This window comes from Lynx canadensis, chromosome B1 (genome assembly GCF_007474595.2).
Source record: "Lynx canadensis isolate LIC74 chromosome B1, mLynCan4.pri.v2, whole genome shotgun sequence".
Lineage (NCBI taxonomy): Eukaryota > Metazoa > Chordata > Mammalia > Carnivora > Felidae > Lynx > Lynx canadensis.
In genome coordinates, this window is record NC_044306.2 from 9,680,649 (window position 1) to 9,705,521 (window position 24,873).

Sequence of the window (24,873 nt, forward strand, 5' to 3'; positions counted from 1 at the left end):
AAAACCTAACTAGGGGGTACTACAATTCCATTTTGGGACAGACCACCCATAGTTACTACAGACCCTACAAGTAAAAGGGCACAGTCTTCAACAAGAATTTCTGTACTTCACACACTAGCTACACTTTGGTAGTACCCAAGTGAGCTGTGTTTCTGACCAATTGGCTATAAATTTAGGATTCCCATGACCCTCTTATTTTCAAAAAGTCAGTAGAACGGCTCACACAATAACAGTTGCATTACATATATTATATATATGTATATATATATAATTATGTTTATAATAGTATATTTGTATTATATTTATTATGTATACACTATTGCATATATATATTACAATACATACATATTTACATATATATACACATATGTGTGTGTGTGTGTGTGTGTGTGTGTGTTCGCATAAAAGTAGGACCCCTTGGACTTTCAACTGATAGGAATATACACTGAAACAACTACCTTAGAAAACACTATGGTGTTTATACAAGGTTTAAGATTTGTATCTCTTCTGATTCAACATTTCCACTTCTATAACTATACTCTGGAATAATGTCCAATTACAAACTCAGAATAGAGGCAAAAAAAAGTTTCAACTTTGTTCTTATTAGCCATAAACAAGGAATAGCTTAGTTTTATTTCTATTCTATTCTATTCTATTCTATTCTATTCTATTCTATTCCATTCTACTTTATGTTTCTAGGCAAACAAATACAGCAGTGGGAAAAAATCTGTAGTTACACACAAGAATAATTTAAACAACATAATGCTTAGCAAAAGCAACCAGAAAAGAAATCCCATTTAATGATGTCCTGAACTCAAATAACAGCAAATGTATACTGTACTGTATAATGACATAGGTGATATCATGCTAAAAAAACAGGGGTTTATTGTCATAAACATCATGGCATGGTCACCTATGGGGTTAAAGGAGTGTGAGTAATTGGGAAGAGTTATTTTAAGGGCTTTGGGGATATCATGAATGTATTATTTCCTGACTGTAATGATGGTTTCGAGTCTGTTCAATTTTTAAGAATTTATTACATTGTTGATTAACAGTCAGTGGGCTGCACCATATGTATTACATTTCACAATTAAAAAATTAAAAGACAGATCACCATATACATAATTTGAAACACAATTTTAAATACCATATTATCTATTTTTAGATGGCAAATTGTACAAATATTTCACCTAAGGAGAATAATTGGGAATGTTTGTCAAATGCCCATACTTTAGTAAAAACACCATGTACTGTAATTAGCACTGAGTGTTCCTAAATATATTTCAAACTCCAATAATGTGGAGAGGAATACAATTTTATTGGCAATTTTGTCTCATGGATATATGTAGTGCCATCAGCAGCTGCACCATTTTGTAGGCATTGTTATATTTAAAACTTTCTATCCCCTTTGTTTAAAATGAAATAAACTGGCTTTTATGGAATTTGGAGTTTACCAATGAATACTTATTTTAATCTTGTATCTTTCCATGAATTATTTAAGAAGCAAAATTATTTGATTAGAATACTCGTTTTTCATATCAGAGCAGATGTTCATCATTTTCGTCCTGGTACAATTTCCATTATCGACAGACTTTATTTGTGTGTTGTACTTCAATAAAACTACAACAAATGCTACAGTAAAATGTCAGACGTATTTGCTTTAATTTTTACCAATTAAAAAAGAAGACTGAGTAGAAATTAATTTAGAGTCAAAGCAATTTGGAAAGGTGTTTTTTTTTCACTCAAGTATTATTCCTCAAATAATTTTATACTAGAGGGAAATGACACTTGTAACCCGGTTTCATGCTTCCCTGTGGAACTTTCATTTTTGAAAGTTCCATAAGAAAAACATTCCTGGCCCCATGATCCAAACATTTCCTTCTTTCTGTCTGGGATAGGGCATGCCAAAGTGCATGGCAGCAAATCCAAAGGGTCCCCAAATGTCCAAATCTGATACAATTTGAGCACCCAAGTAAATAATGATAATATTAAATTATAACCCAGAGAATAAAATGAATGTCCACAATTCTACACAGACAAAAATAAATACATGCATTAGTAATATATATGAAAGAAAAGACAATATAAATAATTTATGTAGATATTCCCTACCTCAATTCCCAACTATCCCACACCAAAAGGTGGAGCTCAATGCCCTTCTCTTTGGGTATATGTTCCAGGATCGTATTGTATAGTCCCTCACCCAGTCCCAGAACTGGCCATTCTCCATGAAACCCTGTGGCCTTTTACTTTCAATGGCTATTTTTACTGCTGCTGGTGGGTCTTCTCAGCAGAAAGAGCTAGATTTAAGTAAGTATACTAATGCATATGTACACACTTATCTACATGTGGTTTTGTTAAACATGACTTCCTGCTGATATCTCTGGGCCCTAATCCAGTAATGTATGGTTCATTCTAGCTTTCCTTCTTGTTTATTTGTAACTTCTTTCTGAGAAATCTGGCTTCCATTATCTATAGTATATGTAACGTACATCTATAGTACAAGTAACCCTGGGATATGAAAACACTAGCTTCAGAATTACTAACTTGTCCTCTGTGAGAAACACATTTACCAGAACCAGAACAGTGTTTGGGCTCAGTTCCTTCGATCTTTGGCATTTCAGTGTCCAGTCAAACTTGATTTTTGAAAGTTATTTAAGTCAGTTCCTGCTTTTTCACTCTCTGCTTTGAAGTTGTATCATGCATTTATAATACTGGTGTGTTTATTTGTCTTTGTCTATATTTCTTCCCGGGATCATTCTCACCTCTGTTGACTATTTTTGTTGTTGTTGTTAGTTTTTAGATAGAAAGGGTCCACTCTGTATGGACCTTGGATGGTGGATACATCATTTTATGCCTATAATATATAATTTGAAAAATAAAAAGGATAAAAAAGCAAAATATAAAATTGAATATTAAAAAGTAAAAAATTAACCACAGTACATATTGAATTACAGCAAAGTTATATGCAAACCACATGCAATTAATTTAAGCAACATTTTGAGCACAGCATTCAGATGTATGCACCTTAGACAAATAATCTGCCAAGTAATCATCATCTTTTTTTTTTACTAAGATTCTTCTGTGGTATTATTATCAGTATAATGATTAGAAAAATCTTCTGTGCATTGTAAGATAGGACAAATGATTAAATAGAGAGATATCAGGAACCAGCATGTTATCTGTGGCAGTAAGAGAGTAAATATTTGGAATGACAGAAGAAGAAAAAAATCCTGTAACCTTAAGTTGAAACGGGAGAAATCAGTATGAAGCCATGATCTTTAAAAAAATAAATGAATACCTCCCTTAATTTTGTCCAGTGAAAGAGCCTAGAAGAAATAACATACCTGTAGCAATAAGCAAAAGTACTACTCAGATCTTGTTATCTAAATACCATTCCCAATAAAAGGAACCAGAGCTCCATGAAGAAAGTGTTGAATATAGATCTTGGGCTGTAAAAAATTTATTTTTTAAATGTTTATTTATTTTGAGGGAGACAGAAGGGGGGGGGAGGCAGAACTAGAGGGGGAGAGAGAGAATTCCAAGCAGGATCCATGCTCTCAGTGAAGAGACTGACATGGGGCTGGAACTCAGGAACCATGAGGTCATCACCTGAGCCAAATCAAGAGTCTGATGCTTAACCAATTGTGCCACCCAGGGCCTTGTCTGGGGATGTAAAACTATTTTGTTAAAAATGAGGCTGGCGCATCTTATGGGTACTAAAATTAAGATGCCAAAAGACAAATGTATCAAAAAAGACACTACAGCTAATGTGAAGGCTTCCACTGGCTAAATTTGAGGAAACTGTACCAGCAAAAAGAATAATGGCAATTATGTTTTAATAAACTTGACTAGAGAAAGAATCCATTAGCACATCATTTTGCAGGGGAAACTATGAAGGAGATAGAAGAAAGTGGAGAAAATTTGCCTACACAGAAAAATGCCAGGTAATATAGAAGGGATGAGAAAAGTAGACACTAATCATTTTGTAATCAACAGTGCATTAATTGATTCAGAATTGCTACCTGAATTAATTCAAGCAATTCATAACTTCAACTACTGCCAAATAAGACATTCAAAGAGCTTCACACAGTTTAAGTGTAAATTCCAAAGGGGAAGGCAATGTAATATACTTCCAGAAAAAGCTGGTAAAGACCACCTTAATTAAGGTGAATACTCTTAGTTCAACCTATAAGACGAATTGACACATATCCTTTTAACGTAATGCAATTCACCCCTCTAGTTGTCTTGCCAAATGTTTTCTTTGAATTTATTTACATGAAAATAATCAGATAAATGGAGATTTTTGTGACATTTTTTAGGCAAATCGTATAGATTCTTCAAAAATAAAAAAAGAATTACCCAAAAATAGATTCTGAAAAATCTGAAAAAAAATTAAGATTCTGAAATTATTATAGTAAAATCAACACGTCCTTGAATGGATACCAGATTTTAAAAAGACATGATGGGTACACCTAGGAAAATATTTATGGTCTCGATATGAGATAATATTGTTTCAATGTTTAATTTCTTGGAAGGGAAAATTTTTGTGGTTTTATGAAAGAAAGCTTTCATTCTTGGATGCTGCATGGCATTGTATGTGAGAATAAAATAACCGTGGTGTCTTTAAGTTTCACGCCCCTTATTTTCAAACATTACAGCAAAATATATTAACAAGTGGTGAATGTACGTAGAGGATATAAGTGCTTTTGTATTTTTTCTGTATGTTTGAATTTTTCTTTTGCTGTTACTGAGAAAATGTTCTATCTAAAATGAAAACAGGGGTACCTGAGTGGTTCAGCTGGTTTAGCATCTGACTCTTGCTTTTGGCTCAGGTCATGATCTCACGCCTTGTGAGATCAGGCCCTGAGTCAGGCTCTGCACTGACATTGCATAACCTGCTTGGGATTCTCTCCATTTCTCTCTGACCCCCCTTTGCACTCTCTTTCTCTTTCTCAAAATAAATAAACATCTACAACAATGAAAACAAAAAAATGGGGGGAAATAGATAAATCAAGATGAGAATGACAATAATTGTCAAAGTGGTCTGGTGTGCAGTTGGAGTTTACTGCATTGTTCTCTTTGATTTTTAGGTATATTTGAAATTTCCTGTGATGAAAGTCACATTATACATAATAGCTCATGTAATATTGATATAATATGAAACGCACATGCAAAAAATTATAAAACAAGTAAAATGGGGTGGCTGCATGTGTGTACAGATTGAAGGAACAAAGTATAAATGTGAGAAATTAAAATTCCTACCGAGCACTTTAATCACAAAGCAGAAGGTAAGAGGGAAACTAAAAGGAGCCATCTACCTCAAAGCCTAAACCAAGCCAATTCTCAGATATGATAAAGAATTACACGTCAATAATATCATCAGAAAACAACCGGAGTAAAAACATAGGCCAAAAATGACTTGTTCTCAAATGGGGGAAGTGTTCCAAGTGAAAGATCCAGAAATTAAGGAAAGGGAGATAAAGGAAAGGAAGTAGATGCAACTTCAGTCTTGGAGAAGGATGTCTGTACATCAGCAAGATGGAGTGATGACTGACCTGCACAGATACTTAGCTAAAATTTAAATACGTAAGTCGAAGTAGCCTCTGTGAATAAATCATATAATGAATAATGTCCTAATATTGTTTCCTTCGCTGTGCAGAAGCATTTTTCTCTTGCTAAGGTCCTAATAGTTCAATTGTGCTTTTATTTCCCTTGTCTTTGGAGACATGTCGAGTAAGAAGTTGCTGCAGCTGAGGTCAAAGAGATTGTTGCCTGTTTTCAACAAAACTAAAAGGCCACCAATGGAATGGGAGAAGATATTTGCAAATGACATAGAGGATAAAGGGTTAGTGTCCAAAATCTATAAGCACTTAACCAAACTCAACACCTGAAAAAAAAAAAATCCAGTGAAGAAATGGGCAGAAGACATGAACAGACATTTTTCCAAACAAGACATCCAGATGGCCAACAGACACATGAAAAAATGGTCAACATTGCTCATCATCAGGGAAATGCAAACCAAATACGCTGAGATACAACCTCACACCTGTCAGAGTGGCTAAAATCAACAACTCAGAAAACAACAGATGTCGGTGAGGATGTGGAGAAATGGGAACCCTCTTGCAGTGTTGATGGGAATGCCAACTGGTGAAGCTGCTCTAGAAAACAGTGTGGAGGTTCCCCCCAAAATTAAAAATGAAATTACCCTACCACCCAGCAATATCACTACTAGGAATTTATCTAAAGGATACAGGAGTGCTGATTCATAGGGGCACATGTGCCACAATATTTATAGCAGCACTTTCAACAATAGTCAAATTATGGAAAGAGCGTAAATGTCCATCAACTGACGAATGGATAAAGAAGATGCGGTTTATACATACAAGGGAATACTACTTGGCAATGAGAAAGAATGAAATCTTGCTATTTGCAGCAATGTGGATGGAACTGGAGGGTATTATGCTAAGTGAAGTAAGTCACTCAGAGAAAGACAGATATGTTTTCACTTGTATGTGGAATTTGAGAAACTTAACAGAAGACCACGGGGGAAGGAAAGGGAAAAAAAAGTACTTTCAAACAGAGAGGAAGGCAAACCATAAGAGACTCTTAAATACAGTGAACAAACTGAGGGCTCATGAAGGGTGGTGAGAGGGAAATAGGTGATGGGCACTGAGGAGGGCACTTGTTGGGATCAGTACTGGGCGTTGTATGTAAGCGATGAATTATGGGAAGCTACTCCCGAAGCCAAGAGCACACTGTATACACTGTATGTTAGCTAATTTGACAAAAAATATATTTAAAAATTTAAAAAATAATGCTCTAATAGAAAAATGAATGAGAGTATTACCGATTGTTCACCAAATAAAGAACTGTTTATCAGATCAACTGCGAAAAAGTTTCACCTCACCAGAAGTGACATAATCACATTAGGGAAATAAAAGGGTATTTCCTGTGCTCCTATCGAATTAGAAAACAATTTACTAATATCGTACCAAATACTGTTCAGGCAAGAGTGATATAATTACTCTAATAAATTGAATATTAAAATTAGCCATCCTCTTCTGCCTTTTTCAGACAATTTAGATGCAACTAACAAGATATGTTAAAATATTCCTATGTGTAGGGGCGCCTGGGTGGCGCAGTCGGTTAAGCGTCCGACTTCAGCCAGGTCACGATCTCGCGGTCCGTGAGTTCGAGCCCCGCGTCAGGCTCTGGGCTGATGGCTCGGAGCCTGGAGCCTGTTTCCGATTCTGTGTCTCCCTCTCTCTCTGCCCCTCCCCCGTTCATGCTCTGTCTCTCTCTGTCCCAAAAATAAATAAAAACTTTGAAAAAAAAATTAAAATATTCCTATATGTAAGCTCCAGAAATATATCTTAAGGAAATAATTAGGTATGAGATTATAAAGTGTATTCAAATATTTACTTATAACTAAAAACACAGAACATGTTTATTGCCCAAAAATATGGAAATGGTTATGTACATTTTGATACATCTATTAAATATAGTAACACGGACGTCTAAAGTCATGCACTGAAAGCATTTCATAAAATGCAAAATGCATGATGGAAGAAGATAATAAAATAACATTGGTTCACATACAATTGTGGTTTTGTAAAGAAGTTTAAAGAACAAAAATTAAAAGATAAACACACGTCTGAAGAATACCTATTGCTGGCTTTGTAGTAAGATTTTCATTGTTAATGTGATTTTTTTTTCAGTGAAAAATACAGTTTTCATATAGTCATTCAGAGAATGCCATTTGAACACAACCCAGACAGAAACCAGAACATATTCCGTGTATTACCTTAATTAATTAATTGAAATTAACTGAAAGTAATGTGTCCGCATAAAGTCAGCAAACAGGACAATATATTGTACCATAATGCCAAAATAATGGTAAAGCATTGAAATGTTTGTATTCTGAAACAGAAATTATCTTTATGCAAGCTCATTTAGTAAGGATTCTGTGGGTATTAAGATTTCAAGGTTACTAATGTCAGTTAAGATCATGAAGTTCAGAAACAATTCTTTCACAACATCAAAAGTAATATTTACAATGACAGCAGCATTCGAAGCCGAAAGGACCCACACAGCAGAATCAAGTATATACAGATACAAATTATTTAACTTGCAGTGAACCCAATCAAATTAAGAGCTACCAGATATTTTGTGTTAAGTATCAAAATTTCTCCCCCCAAGAAAGTATTAAGGCTTTAACTAAATGTAGCCATGAGAAACTTTCGTTCTGGTCTTTTTTAGATCCTCTTTTCATGCAGCATTTTTCTGTAAGAGTTTCTGTCCCTTTTCTGTGTCCCACCTCAGTAAGAGACCTTGCTGATCGATCTAAACCACTTCTACATTGGGTGGGTCACTTTCTGTGTCAGGACTGATTGATAATAATTGCAGAAAAGCATCTCTTAGTTTGCCCTTTTTAAAGTTAAGACTCTAAAGAATAGAGAGTATCAGTTGAATTGCTTCAGTCTGAGTTGTTTCCGTTTCTGAGTGTTGGTGCACAGATCCCTGTGTGTGCAGAAACATGAGGAAAGAAGTTGTTCTCTAATAGGCAAAACAATTGCTTTCAAAGTCCCTTCTCTTCCTCTGAATTGCTGCACTGGGAAAAGTTTTATCAATTTTTCTGACATTTGAAGGAAATAAAAACTCCCGATCAGAGTTCTACAGAAAGTGTCTCTTCAAATCTTGTAATGCCCTTTACGCTACAATTGCTTCCTTTGTGATTCTTTCAAATGTCTCCTAATAGCAGCAGGCCTGCCTTGAAACTGTCTGCTTTGGGCCCACTAGGTTTTTACTTTTTAACTGCAAATGTGATGTAAAAGCCCAAGACAAGAGAATGTGCACTGATTGCAGTTATCTAAAAATGTTTACTTACGCCTCTCGTGGCATCTAGCTGTCATTGTCTGATATACCTTTCTCCAAATTCCAGCTATAATAATTATAAAATGAAAGTAGCTAAAAATGTTGCAAATCCTTAAAGAACTAAACTTGAGGACCTTGGACAAACAAATTACTGGACCTCATTAAAAACTCTGCTAGCTTCTAGTCACATAGTTAGATTAAGAATAACCTGTCCAGGCTTTCTGATATGAGATTCCCAGGTTTCCTCTCATGAAAGAGAACATTTCTGAAGTGGAAAATCAAAATTAGGTAGAATATTAACTATTACATTTCTTAGAATATGTCTACTGACCCCAAACATATGTATACCTGTTAGAAAAGGCTAGGGGCGCCTGGGTGGCGCAGTCGGTTAAGCGTCCGACTTCAGCCAGGTCACGATCTCGCGGTCCGTGAGTTCGAGCCCCGCGTCAGGCTCTGGGCTGATGGCTCGGAGCCTGGAGCCTGTTTCCGATTCTGTGTCTCCCTCTCTCTCTGCCCCCCCTCCCCCGTTCATGCTCTGTCTCTCTCTGTCCCAAAAATAAATAAACGTTGAAAAAAAAAATTAAAAAAAAAAAAAAGAAAAGGCTACTATTCACTTCTATATCAAAGAGTTTCCTTCCTTTCTCTAAATAGATAGATAGATAGATAGATAGACAGGTAGATAGATGATAGATAGATAATAGATAGACAGACATGAAATTTATCTTCTAGAATTAGAGATAAGGACATTTTATACAAACAGAATGTTTTAACAATGCATACTTGTAATGAAGTTCCTGTGAACATCATTATGGTTTTGCGTGAATAGGAATCTTCTGTTGTCATTCTTTAAATTTTTTCCTGAGTGTGAACGGTGTATTTTGTACAGTTTTATCATATAGAGAGGATTTTCATTAATTCTGCTATAACAATTATGACTTATTTATTGCTTTTTTTTTTTTCAACGTTTATTTATTTTTTGGGACAGGGAGAGACAGAGCATGAACGGGGAAGGGCAGAGAGGAGGAGACACAGAATCGGAAACAGGCTCCAGGCTCTGAGCCATCAGCCCAGAGCCTGACGCGGGGCTCGAACTCACGGACCGCGAGATCGTGACCTGGCTGAAGTCGGACGCTTAACCGACTGCGCCACCCAGGCGCCCCAATTGCTTATTTTTTTAATATTTGTGAAGTCTTACTCTTTTGTTATATAGTTTCATTTCTGAACAACTATTGCATTTTTCCGTGTGAGTAAAGACCTATTAATAGCAAATATCTGTATATCTAGACACTTGTATCTCTCTCTCTAGTCTATCAAAGTGTTTCCCTCCTTTCTCTAGATAAAAATATTAGCTAGATATTTCCATCTCTCTCTGCCTCTCTGTCTTTTACTTTGTTTCTTAATTAAAGGATTAGACTGATATGTGACATCAAACTTCAGAAACATATCCACCCTTCAATTTTGCTATTTTTTCATATTAAAATAGAGGCAAAAACTTCTAGGAAAGAGTTGATCTAAAACTCATGGTAACAGTGGATAGTTTGTTTTTTTTTTTTTAAAGGGTGATATATATTGAAATAGAAACAGTAGCAGATCATTGAGTTAATTTAACAAAAGTTTATTGAACATATGCTATGTGCAGACAATGCTCTAATCACTGGGGTAAATTAATTATAAATAAAGGTCCCTACCTCCTTAGGGCTCTCATTTTACTTTTGTGAGTCAGGCAATAAAAAACTAACCTTTAAAGTAAATTATGTGCTATATCAGAAAACTTATAACTAAAAACATTAAGTAAAGCAGTAAAGACAAGCAGTTATACTCATGTAATGGAAAGAACTGTCAGAGAAGGCCACATAGAGAAATTAGATATGAAGGAGCTGAAGACACAGCCATATGGATTAATGGGAGAAGAGTGTTTCAGGGAGGAGGGACAAATACGCAGAGTTTATGCCACAAGTGTGCCTTCTGTATCTGGATGACAGAGGGAGACTGATGTGGCTGGCGCAGAGTAAATAGGAAAAAAAATGTTAGGAAGGGATATTAGAAATGCAAATGATATTGAGACAAGTATCACTTACAGATTAAGGCCATTTATTTTTCCTTTGGGTTAATGGTTAAGGCATTACAAGATTTACAATAGGAGATTGGTAATATCTGATTTATATTTACAATGATCTCTCTGGATGCTTTTTTGAGAAACAGTGTTGAGACTACAGAAGGTCACAGTAGAGGCCATGAAGGTGGTCATAGAGAGTAGACTTCAATAATAATTAGTTGGAATGCTATACAAATATCAGACAAAATAGACCTTAAAACAAAAATAAATGTTCCTAGAGGAAAAAAAAAAAGAATCAACTGTTACAACAAAAGGGTCAATACTCGTGAAAGATATAACATTTTATGCATATATGTACCAAATAATATCATCAAAATACATAGAACAAAAAGTGACACAAATGAATGGAGAAAAAGGCAATTCAACAATAGTAAGGAGACACTCTGGATTGATTTCCTAGGGTTACCATAACGAATGACCACAAACCCTCGTGGCTTAAAACAAAAGACATTTATCCTTGCACACCTCTGCAGGCTAGCCTTCTCAAATCATGGTGCTGTAAGGGCCATGCTCCCTGTGAAGGCGCTAAGGAAAGGAAAAATCTTTCCTTGCCTTTAGCTTCTTTTGGTTGTGGACCATCCATGATATTTCTTGGCTTTTAATAGCTTAAATTCAGTCTCCTTTTCTGTCTGTGGTCTTCTTCCCTTTGTGTCTGTGTGTCTTCACATTGGCCACATCCTATGGCCTTCTCATAGGATGCCAGTCATTGATGTCCATTTGATATTTCCAGTAAGATACAATCTCGTCCAAGTACATCCGCAAAGACCTTACCTCTAAGTAAGGTCACATTGTAAGGTTTTGACTGGACATGAATTTTGGTAGGAACACTATTCAACCCGATAGAGTTCATTCTCTGCGCCACATAAATTCATTTCTTTTCCATTTGAAAAATGCATTCATACAGGCCCAACGTCTCCAAAAGCCTTAACCCATTCCTGTATCAACTCTACAATCCAAATCCCATCTAAACATAAACTCAAAAAGTTCCAAATTTTATCATCTTTTCAGATATGGATGATTCTTGGGTATGATCCATCCTAGACAGAATTGATCTCCATCTGTGGCCCTGTAACACGAGGCTATTTCAGGCAGGCTATTTTATTCTAAAATACAAGGGCATAGGATTGGCATTTCCATTAAAAAATGCAGACATTAGAAGGAAGAGAGTGGTTATAGGCAATGAGCAAGTCCAAAATTCAGCAGGGCAAAATTCATTAGCTTTCAAGGCCCGAGAATAATCCTCTGTAGTGTAAAGCTCCCAACTCTGTTTCCATTGAGACCTTGGTCCCCCAGCCTCAGAGCCTGTGGACAAAAATTTGCCCTGACCTGTGCTAGTGGTCCCCTGCCTTCTGGGCAGCCCATTTCCTATTTATGGAATCCCAGAAATCTTCTAGCCTTCCTTAAATATATTTTCCTGTCTTTGTCTTCTTCAGTATAAGATGACAGTATTTCTACTTATATAATATTCTCAAAAATCTTGTGCTTCTGTGGATGTCAAGAGGACTCATCCACTACAAAGGAGGATGCTTCATAGCTGCTTTCTGGGAAAGTCCATCTCTATTCCTGACTTCTGCTGAGATGGTCAATTGGATCCATGACTCTCATACTTCATGTGCCCAGAAAGTTTTTCCATCCACACCCTTGATCCTGATTCCAGAGCAACTACCAGGATAAGCTAAGAATTTTCCAAATCATAAAGTGCCAGCTCCTCTTCACTTAACAGCTCCTCCATCAATTTATCTCTTTTCTTTCACATTTTACTGTAAGCATTAAGAAGAACATAGTTCACATCTTCCACATTTTGCGTGGCAATCTCTTCAGCTGAATATCGTCATTCCAAGTTCATCACTTCCAAGTTTTACTTTTCACCCAACGGTAGGATGAAATTCTGCCAAGTTTTCTACCACTTAGTAGCCAGGGTTGTTTTTTCTGCAGTGTCCAACACATGCTCTCCATTTCCATCTGAGATTTCCTCCAGAAAGTGCCTTATGTATTCATATTTCCAACCACATTCAGTTCAGGACACCCCATGTGTACTTTAAGATGACAGGATCCTTCTCTAGGGCTCTCCTTGTGCCCTTCTGAGCTCTCAGCAGTGTCACTTTTGACATTTATATTTCTATGAAAATCTTCAAGGCAGTTTAGCTATTTTTCTATCATGCACTCCAAAACTCTTTCCACCTCTAGCCATTACTCAATCCTAAGCCCTATTTCAATTTTTAGGTATTTGCTACAGCAATACCTTACTTCCCAGCACCAAAATCTATATATTAGTACCCAAATCTGCTGTAACAAATTGCCATAAACTTGGATGGCTTAAATCACACATTTTTTCTCTATCTCCTAGTTACAAAGGCTGGTAGTCAGAAATCAAGGTGTCTGCAGACCCATGTTCCATCTGAGGGAACTGGGAAAGATTCTGTGCTTCCTCCCCTACCTTTTAGTGGTTGTTGGTGATCATTGCCATTCCCTGGCTCGTAGCAGTAAAATTCCCATCTCGTTGTCTTTACACGGCCTTTTTTCTTTTGTTTCTGTCTTTAAAAACCAGATTTCCAAGTCAGGCCACATTCTGAGGTTTTGTTTACACATGAGTTTTGAGGAAACACTATTAAATCTAGTGCATCCCTCCTTCAATAATGAATAGAAAAACTAGGCAGGCCAAGAAGAATAGAATACTTGAACAATTATATCAGCAAACTAGACTTAACAGACATCTACAGAACACTCTACCAAACAAAAGCACAATATACATTCTTCTCAAGTGCCCATGTTTAGGAATGTTCTCCAGAATGGGCCATAGGCTGGACTGTAAATCAAACCTCATGAAATTTAAAAGTATAGAAATAATAGAAAGTGTGTTCTCTGATCACATTTGTTTGAATTAGCAAACAATAACAGAGAAACTAGGGAAAATTACAGCCATGTGGAAATTATACAAAACACTGCTAAATAACTAATGTGTCAAAGAAGATATTAAAAAAAAGAATTAGAACATATTTTGAGGTGAACAAAAATGAAGAGATAACATGCCAAGAGATTTGGGATCCCCCCATACTTCAGGGAATCTTACTGAGGTAAATGCCTATATTAAACATGAAAAAATGTCTGAAATGAATAATATAAATTTCTTAAACTACCACCATAATGAACTGGACAAAGAACAAATTAAACCTAAAGGAAGCAGAAGGAGGAAATAATAAATATTGGACCAGAAATGTATGAAATAGACAACAGAAGAACAGTGAAGAAAACCAACAAAACTGAAAAATGGTTACCTGACAAGATTAACAAAATTGACAAAGCTTTATAGCTAGACTGTCACTCCCTGCTCTATCTACAGATTCAACACAATTGCTATCAGAATTCCAGCTGACTTCTTTCTAAAAATTGACAAGCTGATTCTAAATTTCATATGGAATTGCAAGAGACCCATACTACCCAAAACAATCTTGAAAAAGAACTTTAGAACTCACACTTTTTACTTTCAAAACTGAGTAGGAAGCAACAGTAACCAACACAATGTGATACTGGCATAAGGAGAGACATACAGATCTTACCTCACGTCATATACAAAAACAACCTGTGCACATGCGTGCACATACACACACACACACACACACACACACACACACGCACGCACTAAAGTTAAACTCCTCCATTAACCTAAGCCTCACAGTTGCTCAACCAGTGAGATGTAGGACTCATTATTTTTATGTCTTTCCGTTTTCTCACCTTGGTATCCACTCCATAAACAAATAATAATAGTTTCATTTCTTAAAACTGCCAATAGCCTACCCTCTGGGTTTTACATCCTTTGGTCTTCTGTGCTCTGCAGTCCATTATTTGAGTGGGGCACCTGGATGCCTCAGTCAGTTAAGCATCCGACTTCAGCTCAGGTCATGATCTCATGGTCCGTGGGTTCTCATGGTCCTTGGGTTCAAGCCCTGTGACAGGCTCTGTACTGACAGCTCAGAGCCTGGAACCTGCTTCAGGTTCTGTGTCTCCTTCTCTCTCTATCCCTCCTCTGCTTGCACTCTCTCTCAAAAATAAATAAATAAATGTTATTTTTTTTTTAAAGTAATGGGGCAGCTCATTGGCTCAGTGGTTTAAGCATCCAGCTTTGGCTCAGGTCATGATCCCATGGTTGGTGAATTTGAGCCCCCCATCAGGCTTCCTGCTCTCAGCACAGAGCCCACTTCTGATCCTCTGTCCCTCTCTCTCTCTCTCTCTCTCTCTCTGCCCCTTTCCCTGCTCAGGTTGTCTCTCAAAAATAAATTTTAAAAAGCTACAGATAGCTTTTTAAAAATGTAAAGAAATTATTTTCCGCTTTGTTTAATGTCTACCAGTGTTTCTTCTCTTGGGATGTATTCATGGCTTCTTTCTGGACTTTAAGAATACTGTTATTTCTTATGCCAGTGACTTTGAACTTGATTTCTCTGACTTCTTTTTCTACTCTTTGTTTCCTGCTTCCTCATGCATCCCTCTTGGGATGTATTCATGGCTTCTTTCTGGACTTTAAGAATACTGTTATTTCTTATGCCAGTGACTTTGAACTTGATTTCTCTGACTTCTTTTTCTACTCTTTGTTTCCTGCTTCCATTCTGATCTAAACTCATATGCTACTTCTTTGGACACTATTTATAATGTCCCCCTTCTCCTATCATTAACTTGTCATTGAATCTATAATTATTGAGGTCCTACTCTGTTCCAGGCACTATTTTTAAATCCTCTAGGTTCAGAAATACTATAATTTTGTTTGATTTTATCACAATTTCTAAGGATGATTTTATTTCTTGTCTTGACTATTGTCTGCCTCCTTGCTAACATCTCTGTATTTTGTTCCATGCAGTATACTTGCACATAGCGTGATGCTCTGACACATAATAAATGCTCAGTCAATATTCTCGGAATAAATGCACCATGTTCTGGCATTATGAACATAGCTTTACCATCATGCCATGGACAGTATATAAAAGCCAATCTCAAACAACAATGCCAGCCAGGAGTATTAACTCAGAACCCATTCCAATGTACAAAGTCCATTTATACTTCATGATTTTACCTCCCTGGCTTCCTTTTCCCTCATGCAGTATGTCAGTCATTAATATTTCTTAGAGGCCCTGCTCTTTATGCATCTGTCCATTCATTTGTTCAACAAACATCCACTGAAATCTTTTTTATTTGTCAGTCATTTTATTAAGTATTAGAGACATATACGTAAGAGAGATAGGGTTTTTATTCCAATGAAGTTGATAATCTCTTATATAAGGAACTGTAATAAATTATATACAGTCTTGTGTTATGAACAAGACAATGTTCTATTTCAGCACATAAAAGAGAAAAAAATCCTCAAATGGACAGGCAGAATGGTCCTCTTGGTAGACAGATAAAACACTGAAGCTGTATCTTAAGAAAAGTATCAACTTTCTCATAGAGATAAGCAACTGCAGGGAAAGACCAGGTTGTACCTCATTCTCTACTTTTCAGACCCAGTCGCCTTACTGAACTCTTGGCTCTATGCACTGCTTTGATTTCAGGGCTATTTTCAGCTTTATGTCTAAGAGATGCTCCCCCAACGTCTCCTCCTAAGACATGCAGCAAAGCCCGCAGCCACTCTCATCCTCTGTAACCCTCAGGAACTGAGAGTAAATGCAAGAAAGGGAGAGCTTGAAAGATGGCAGGCAGCAAGTGAGAACTCTGGGCAGTAGAAGAGTCGTGGTCTAAGATGCAGCTGAGAAAGTTACAGATGATAAAACCTTTTGACAAACCACAGGACTCAGAAAAGGACGTGAGTGAGGAAGAATGGGCCAGGACAGGTGCAGGGTGGGGGGGAGGGAGAGGAGGGGTGCGGGGTGAATCTAATGCTGGTATAAATACCTCAAGGTTCGTTTTACTGTGATAACTAATAATGTAGGGTAGCTGAACAGGAAGGAATGACCATGTTGAAAAAAAAATGTTATGAGATTAAAGATTTTTTTTAATGCATTTATTTGCTTTGAGAGAGAGAGGGAGAGCGTGTGAGCACGGAGAGGGCAGAGAGAAAGGGAGAGAGAGAATCCCAAGCAGCCTCTGCACTCTCAGCACTGAGCCTGATGTGGGGCTTAATCTCAGGAACTGTGAGGTCACGACGTAAACTGAGATTAAGAGTCAGATGCTTAAGGGGCACTTGGGTGGCTCAGTCGATGGAGCATCTGAGTTTGGTCTAGGCTCAGGTCATGATCTCACGGTTTACGGGTTCAAGCCCCGCCTCAGGCTCTGTGCTCACAGCCTAGAGCCTGGAGCCTGCTTCAGATTCTGTGTCTCCCTCTCTCTCTACCCCTCTCCTACCCACTCTCTCTCTCTCTCAAAATAAAATAAACATTAAAAAAACACAAATTAAAAAAAAAAAAAAGTCAGACACTTAACTGACTGAGCCACATAGGTGCCCCGAGGACAATAAAGATTTTGATTTGATTTTGAAATGTTGTACATGAAAAGAGACAGAAGGTCAAGTATATGATGTTTCTTTTAACTTTTGATAGTAAACCTGTCAGTGTAGGAAAGTCAATTATACTATCACTCATTCAGTCTCTGGTGAAATCACCTTATACTCATCCAAGATTTTATATATCTCAGGTACTGAAAATGAATTTTATAAGACACCGTCACTGATGATTGACTAATATAAGCGTATATCTCCAAATTGTATAAAATAATTGAATAATACAAATAGTGGTGCATTCGTATATAAATAATTAACGAATTTAGTAAACATAACAGGAATAAATAAATTTATAGCAGTCATGTTAATGTACTTATACCTATATCAAATTTACATCTAACTTGGACATATTCCTCACATTTTTAGAGCATTCATTTAAAAATATTAAAAAAACGGATATTAACTTTTAGTTTACCTGGTGTAGCCAGTATAGAATATGTCCTAGGATAATATTATGCAATTAGTCTAACAATTGTTATCTAGAGGAAGTTATCTAAAATGAACAGATTGATATTTTCATCACTAGACATCCAGTAACATGAGTTTCATGGAGAACACCTAAGAAACTCCAAAGCTACACACTCACACATGTATAAAATATGAAATACTGAGACTTCCTGTTACAAAGCCTAACCTAACAAAACATAGGGAGAATAACATATTTCAAACAAAGGCTCACACCATTATAATATGTTTCTCTGTTGGGGCAGGCACCTGGGTGGCTCAGCTGGTTGAACATCTGACTCGATTTCAGCTCAGGTCATGATCCCAGGTTCATGGGAATGAGCCCCACATTGGGCTCTGCACAGAATGTAGAGCTTAAGAATCTCTCTCTCTGTCCCTCTGCCTTTTCCCTGCTCATGCTCTCTTTCTCTCCCTCTAAAATACATTTTTAAAAATTGTTAAAAAAATAAAAAAACACGTTTCCTGTACAGATCACTCAATTACATCTTCAAATAGAGTAAATGTTGTCCTTTTGCAGATATGATTTCCTTCAGTCCTCCCTGGATTGAAACTGCAATTCAATCTGAACTGTCTTCTGAAGAGTCGATACCTTAGCTGCCCCTCCTACTTTGGTGTCCCCCCACTGGCTCTTTCTGGTGTATACACTGAACTCTCTACCCCCCCTCCATTGCAGGTAGTTTCCAAGCACTTAGAAATGTCAATTATTAGGGTCCTCAGCTCACTGGTGCAAAATGGTATTTTCATTTATGTTCAAGTATTTCTTTACACACTTCATCCTTAGTGAATTGATACAGATGCATATAATTACGAAACTTCAGTTTAGAGGGACTTGTTAGATGAAATATTTGAATTCGTTTTCCATACCAGGAATAATTTCAGGGGTGGGTGAAGAATTTCTATGAACGTGCCATTCTATTTCTGAAGGGCTCTGTTGGAAAATTCTTCGAACAGACTGAAAAATCACTTCTGGCTGTTTCATAGCATATATTCCGGTTCTGCTTTATGGAACAAATAGTAAGTTGCATTCGCTTTGGCAAAGAGATATTTGAAGAGAACTATTTGCCATGTTAAATAACACAGGCTACTTCTGGTTCCCCTCATGTTACTTGATTTTCCAGCTTTTCAGCTTTCTGGTAACCCTTTTTTGGCTCCACTTCACATTGTCCACTTTTCCTTTTTATAACATGTAAGGAGAACAGAATTGAATGGGACTATTACCTTATTTGAGAATGGCACTATATTTTGAACTAACAACCATGAAACCTTCATCAATCATAAATAAATTGCAATCAACTAAAAACCCCATATTAAAGTGTATTATATAAATCACAATCAATTTATCACTTCCAATGTATTTTAAAGCAATTGACTTCTCAAAGAAATCTGGGATTCCACAATTTTGGAAGTGGGTTCTGAGCATCAATGATAAAATGATAAGCAAAATCATTTTGATAAATGATTTGTCAAAATCATTTGGATAAAATGATAGGTAAAAATGATAGCAAAATCTTATGATATCATGTTCCATTTCACATTGCAGTGACCCTGCTTTTATCCTAGCAATGGAGAAGGAAAGGGGGGTGCGTTTATGTTCATGGTTTTAGTTTGAATTAGAGGAATCTGACATTATCTCGTTTAGGAACTAAAGGCAGGGAAATTGACTTCAGTTCTGAACACACTGAGCTGGAGTTGCAACATAGCTTTCCAGGTGAAAAGGTGGAACATACAGTGAAGAAAGTATCAGAAAATAGGAAAAGTTGTGATAGAGCTCAAAAATAGAAAGAATGGTGGCAGCTCAGATTTAGGAGAAATTTTGCCTATCCATGCATATGAACTTTAAGTTATTTGCACAAGGTTCAGTAAATTGTTGAATGAATTTGTTTTACTTAAATTTGTAAATTGTATTACTCTCTATTCTTCTGTCTGCTCAAAATTATACAGTGCATGTTGAAATACATACATATATATATATATATCTGTATAGACATGTCATTTAAAAAAATTTTAATGTTTATTTGTTTTTGAGAGAGACAGAGTGTGAGCAAGGGAGGGACAGAGAGAGAGAAACATAACTTGAAGCAGGCTCTAGGCTCTAAGCTGTCAGCACAGAGCCCAGCGCGGGGTTTGAACTCATGAACCATGAGATCATCACCTGAGCCAAAGTCAGGCACTTAACCAACTGAGCCACCCAGACACCCCTATGGATGTGTCATTTGAAGACCTAGGGTGGGATGACCTTTTTGAAAAAAAAAAAAGCATAAAAGGAGCAATCTTAGAATATAAATTAAAGGAAATGCCTCTTTTAGATTTAATGAAAGGGAAAACGAGCCAGACAAGAAGTTGGAGAATTTGGCAGAAATTAGTTAGATGCTTTAAAAGCTTGACGCTGTTCTTTCCAGACACTTGACTAAGATATATTTTCTAACCTCCTTGTAGTTATATTTGGTCCTGTTAGTGATTTCTGAGCAACGGCGAGCTTATGGAAGTGAAAGGAAGTCAGTATGTGCCTGGCATACATGATCCTCACTGCTCCATTTTTCTCATTTCTGGGGAAGGTATGAAGGGAAAGAAATGGAGGAAACTTGGATCCCTGGATATTCTCGTAAGGAGAGTTACTTAGCAGAGCATCTAATCAAGAGTCCCACAAGAATGAGAAATATATTCAAACAGCAGTCATTTGATTTTGTTTCCATTGAGTTCATTTTTTCTAGACATTCGTGAATGTTTTTCCTTTTTTTTTGCATGCCTATCGACTCCTGATGGAAGCCTAGACATTAAGAATATGATGTTGTTGAATCACTAAACTATACGCCCAAAACTAAGATCATGCTCTATGTTAACTAACTGGAATCTAAAGTAAAAACTTAATAATAATAATAATAATAATAATAATAATAAAAAGAATATGGCATTCTAGAGATTCTGGCTGGGGGCAGAGTGCAAGGGATTGGCGGGCGATAAATGGTAAAACAGCAAGTAGATAAAGGAAATGTATAATATTCTTTTTTTTTAATTTTTTTTTCAACATTTATTTATTTTTTGGGACAGAGAGAGACAGAGCATGAACGGGGGAAGGGCAGAGAGAGAGGGAGACACAGAATCGGAAACAGGATCCAGGCTCCGAGCCATCAGCCCAGAGCCTGACGCGGGGCTCGAACTCACGGACCGCGAGATCGTGACCTGGCTGAAGTCGGACGCTTAACCTACTGCGCCACCCAGGCGCCCCAAGAAATGTATAATATTCTTAAAAAAGCGTTGAAGCCTGATGGATTAAGAGAGATATAGCATACTACCTATATGGATAGTGTGCTTTTTGAAACAAATTTAGCTTATTTAGTTTAAGCGAGGTTTGACTTCAAGGAAAAATCTGGGGGAAATAAATACTGAAGGTGGAAGTAAAGGTAGACGAACTAAATAGGCTTTAGAGGAAGGCAGAAAGATATATGCAGTAGGAATGCAAGTAATTATATACATTTTGGTAGCTAAGTTCCAAGAGCAGAACTCTATGGTTTGCCCCTAAATGACACATTGATATTCATCACATTTTTAATACAGCAGATATAATACTATAAATATATCTGGCTAGAGCATATACATGTAATATTTTTCCAATGTTATCTATAATAGGATTATAAATTATTTTAAAAATTTGACTAAAATGTATCTACATGCACTATCATAGTAAACAGAGTGTATGAAATTAAAGTCAGTCTGGCATAACTTTAGTGGACACAAATTGTCTCTTACTATTCTTGATGAAGTCATTTATGGCCTCTCAAACCTACAGAAACATATTCCTTTTTAAAAACTTTTGGCATTGGCATAAAGGCATCAATTTATTTACCTGTTTATCTGTATGTTTGCATGTGAGTGTTTGGACTTCCTGAAATCCTCACAGTTAAAATCTGTAGTCACCATTGTATTTACTAACTGGTATGCTAAATTCAACATGGTAGCTGAAAAGAAGAAAAATAGGAGAGGCAAAATTCCCAGTTGGATGTCATACGGAATTTTAGAATTTGTAAGACTGGATGATAACAGTGTATATTACCTGTGAATAACCCTTAGGTTGATTAATTAAAGGAATAGTGGGCATTATAAAAACTAGATAACCAGATACACATTTTGCCTATTTGAATAGGTACTACCATGTGAATTCTGGTGGCTGAAAATAACCATTATGAAGATTGCCATTATTCAGATCTCTGCCAAGTGTTTTTCAAGTCTCCAGACAGATATGATACATGTGAAATCATCATAATCTTGCGTTGAAGAAAGGTATTTAAGGAGGAATTTCAGGGTGCTATACAGTCTTAAAATATTCTACTCTCCTTTTCTTCCCTTTAAATTTGGTTTGTATTTTTACCTGTTTTCCTACCCTCCTGTGTAGGGAAAAATAAAGGAAAAAGATATATATGTATATTTAAATTATTGGTTTCTCTGCTCTGAATCAAGCAATTTTCCTGAGTAAACCTATTTTCACTTTTTTCAAATGCACAGAAAAATTATAAACCATTACAGCACTTTGCTGCTAGCATACAGATGATTGAGAGTTATATCTTTTCCACATGTAATCCAAGATTGCCGTCCCAGCTGTCCTAGAAACTTGACCAATCAGAGAATATCCTAAACAGCATTTTATATCAATTATGTGCAAAACCCTGCCAATTATCTTCTCATATAATCCACATCATAACCGAGAAGCAAAAGATATAAACTCAAACCATCTGCTCTCACTACAGTAGGCTACTGAGAGCTTAAACGATAACTCACATGGTAACATACTCTGATACATTTATCTAGGATCATGCTGTTTAAGTGGGATTTGTGATTAAAAATATCACCACTTTGGCCTATCTACTATTAGAAAATATGTTTTCCCCTTTTAGGAAAAGCATTGTCATTTCTGTTTTATTACAATGGTAAATTAAGAGAAGAACTGCCAGCTACCTATAAAGAACAAAAACTGTACTTCAACTTTATGCTTCACTGTAATTCTTTTCCTGTTGACGGTAACAATACCAGGCTTTTAAGAGACAAGAAAAAAAAAATAGCCTCCAGAAATTCATTGTTTTGACACCTGCATAATTTTTGAACCACGTTCAATGCCTTAATAAAGGGATATCAAATATAAAATGTTAACCAAAAGTGCCTATATGATCCAAGAAAAGGAAGTATTTAAAGACTACAATCACGTGAGATGGCTTATATTCAAAGATAACACAATGTGACTTTTTCTAAGCATTAGAGACACAAAACTGGCAGTTGGCAAAAATAGATATGATTTTAAACAATGTTCCAATGAAAGTATAGAAGACAGACAATTCCCTCCTGTTTTCCATCATTGTCCCTATCTTACATTATAGCACATCAAACCTGTCATGATATGTCTATATTCCTCATGTTAACAACAAAAACATGTAAACGACAATATTACACTGTCAATTTCCCTAAACAGCCTTGCGTTACATTTTCAAATTCTCAAATCAGTTTGGGGATAAATTAACATTTAAAATTATAATTCCCATACATCTTAAAGAAAGCAGATTCCACTTGTTCCTAGACTTCAGTAATATAATTTTGCAATCATGGTTTGGAAATTATACTGCTTGACATAGTTTTCCAATTGGTGATGCATTACTTTAGAGTGGATATTCTCTAGTCTGTTACCAATTAAATTTGCATTTTAATTGTACAAAAAATAATGCCCTTGATGATAGATGGAGGTGGATGAAGATATGTAGCAGCTTATATTCAGAAAAAATATGTATTGTGCCCTTTCACAGTAAGGTATTTACAAGTGTTTGAAGAGCAATGCAAGATTCTTATGGTTTGCGCATGAATACTATCTTAAATTTGGTTATCAATGTGTATATATTTCTGATACACAGTTCAGCATTCTCATTTCTGAGGAAGCTGGCCAAAAAATAAATGACAGGATGTGTTAGTATTAGACATGCACAGTGGAAAAGGAAAATATACTATACCTCCAAAAATTTTTAAGTCAAAAAAGCATTTTGAACAATGTAAAAAATTCTGTCACATAATTCAATACGTTCAAACTGAGATTTTTAAAATTTGAGGTTGGCAATAAATGATGACACTCTGTTTACTGGTCATTATTTCTAAAGCAGTATATTTTCTTTGAATGTCAGACAAATGCTTTCTGAATGCTAAAATTTCCTACTGTGTTTGGAGAAGCACATTGGTACAAAAGTATCTTTAATGGCAGTGGGTGATGATGGTTATATCGTATGGCACAGTGACTGTAAGAAAGGGTCAGTCCTCCGTGGACTGATCAAATTAGCTCAGTCCTTCAAAGGACTTGTGGGGTTTTGTTTTTGTTTGTTTGTTGTTTTGTTTCTTGTTTTGTTTTGGTTTTGGTGGAAGGCATGAAGCACAGGGAGATTTGACACACCAGAAAGCTCTCCCTTACTGGCTTGTGGATGGATGAACCACACGCCAAGGACCTGAAACTGGCAGTGAGGACCTGAGAGTGACCGAAGCCAATGCCGGCAAGGAACTGAAGTCCTCCGACCTTCCGAATAAGCTTGGAGAGGGCTTTGAGCCCAAATGAGAGTTCCATCTGCAATCAAATACCTGATTTCAGCAAGGCGCCAATCTGAGCAGAGCGCCCGTGCATTTCCAAATTTCCGACCTCAGAATGATGAGCTAATAAATACCTACTGTTTTAGGCTGATAAATTTGTGGTACTTTGTTATGCACCAATACAAAACTGGTCAGTCACCTAACACTGTTTAAAACTCAAACTGCAGAATACCTTTTAACTTTGCATTCTCAAATGATTACTGTCAACAATCTGGAGTAAAATTGATATTGGTTCCTTAAAATAAAATTACTTGTCCCGAAAAATATTCCATCCAACTTCAACAAAATATTGTGTTTAGCAACTACAACATTCAGGCTTTTTCTC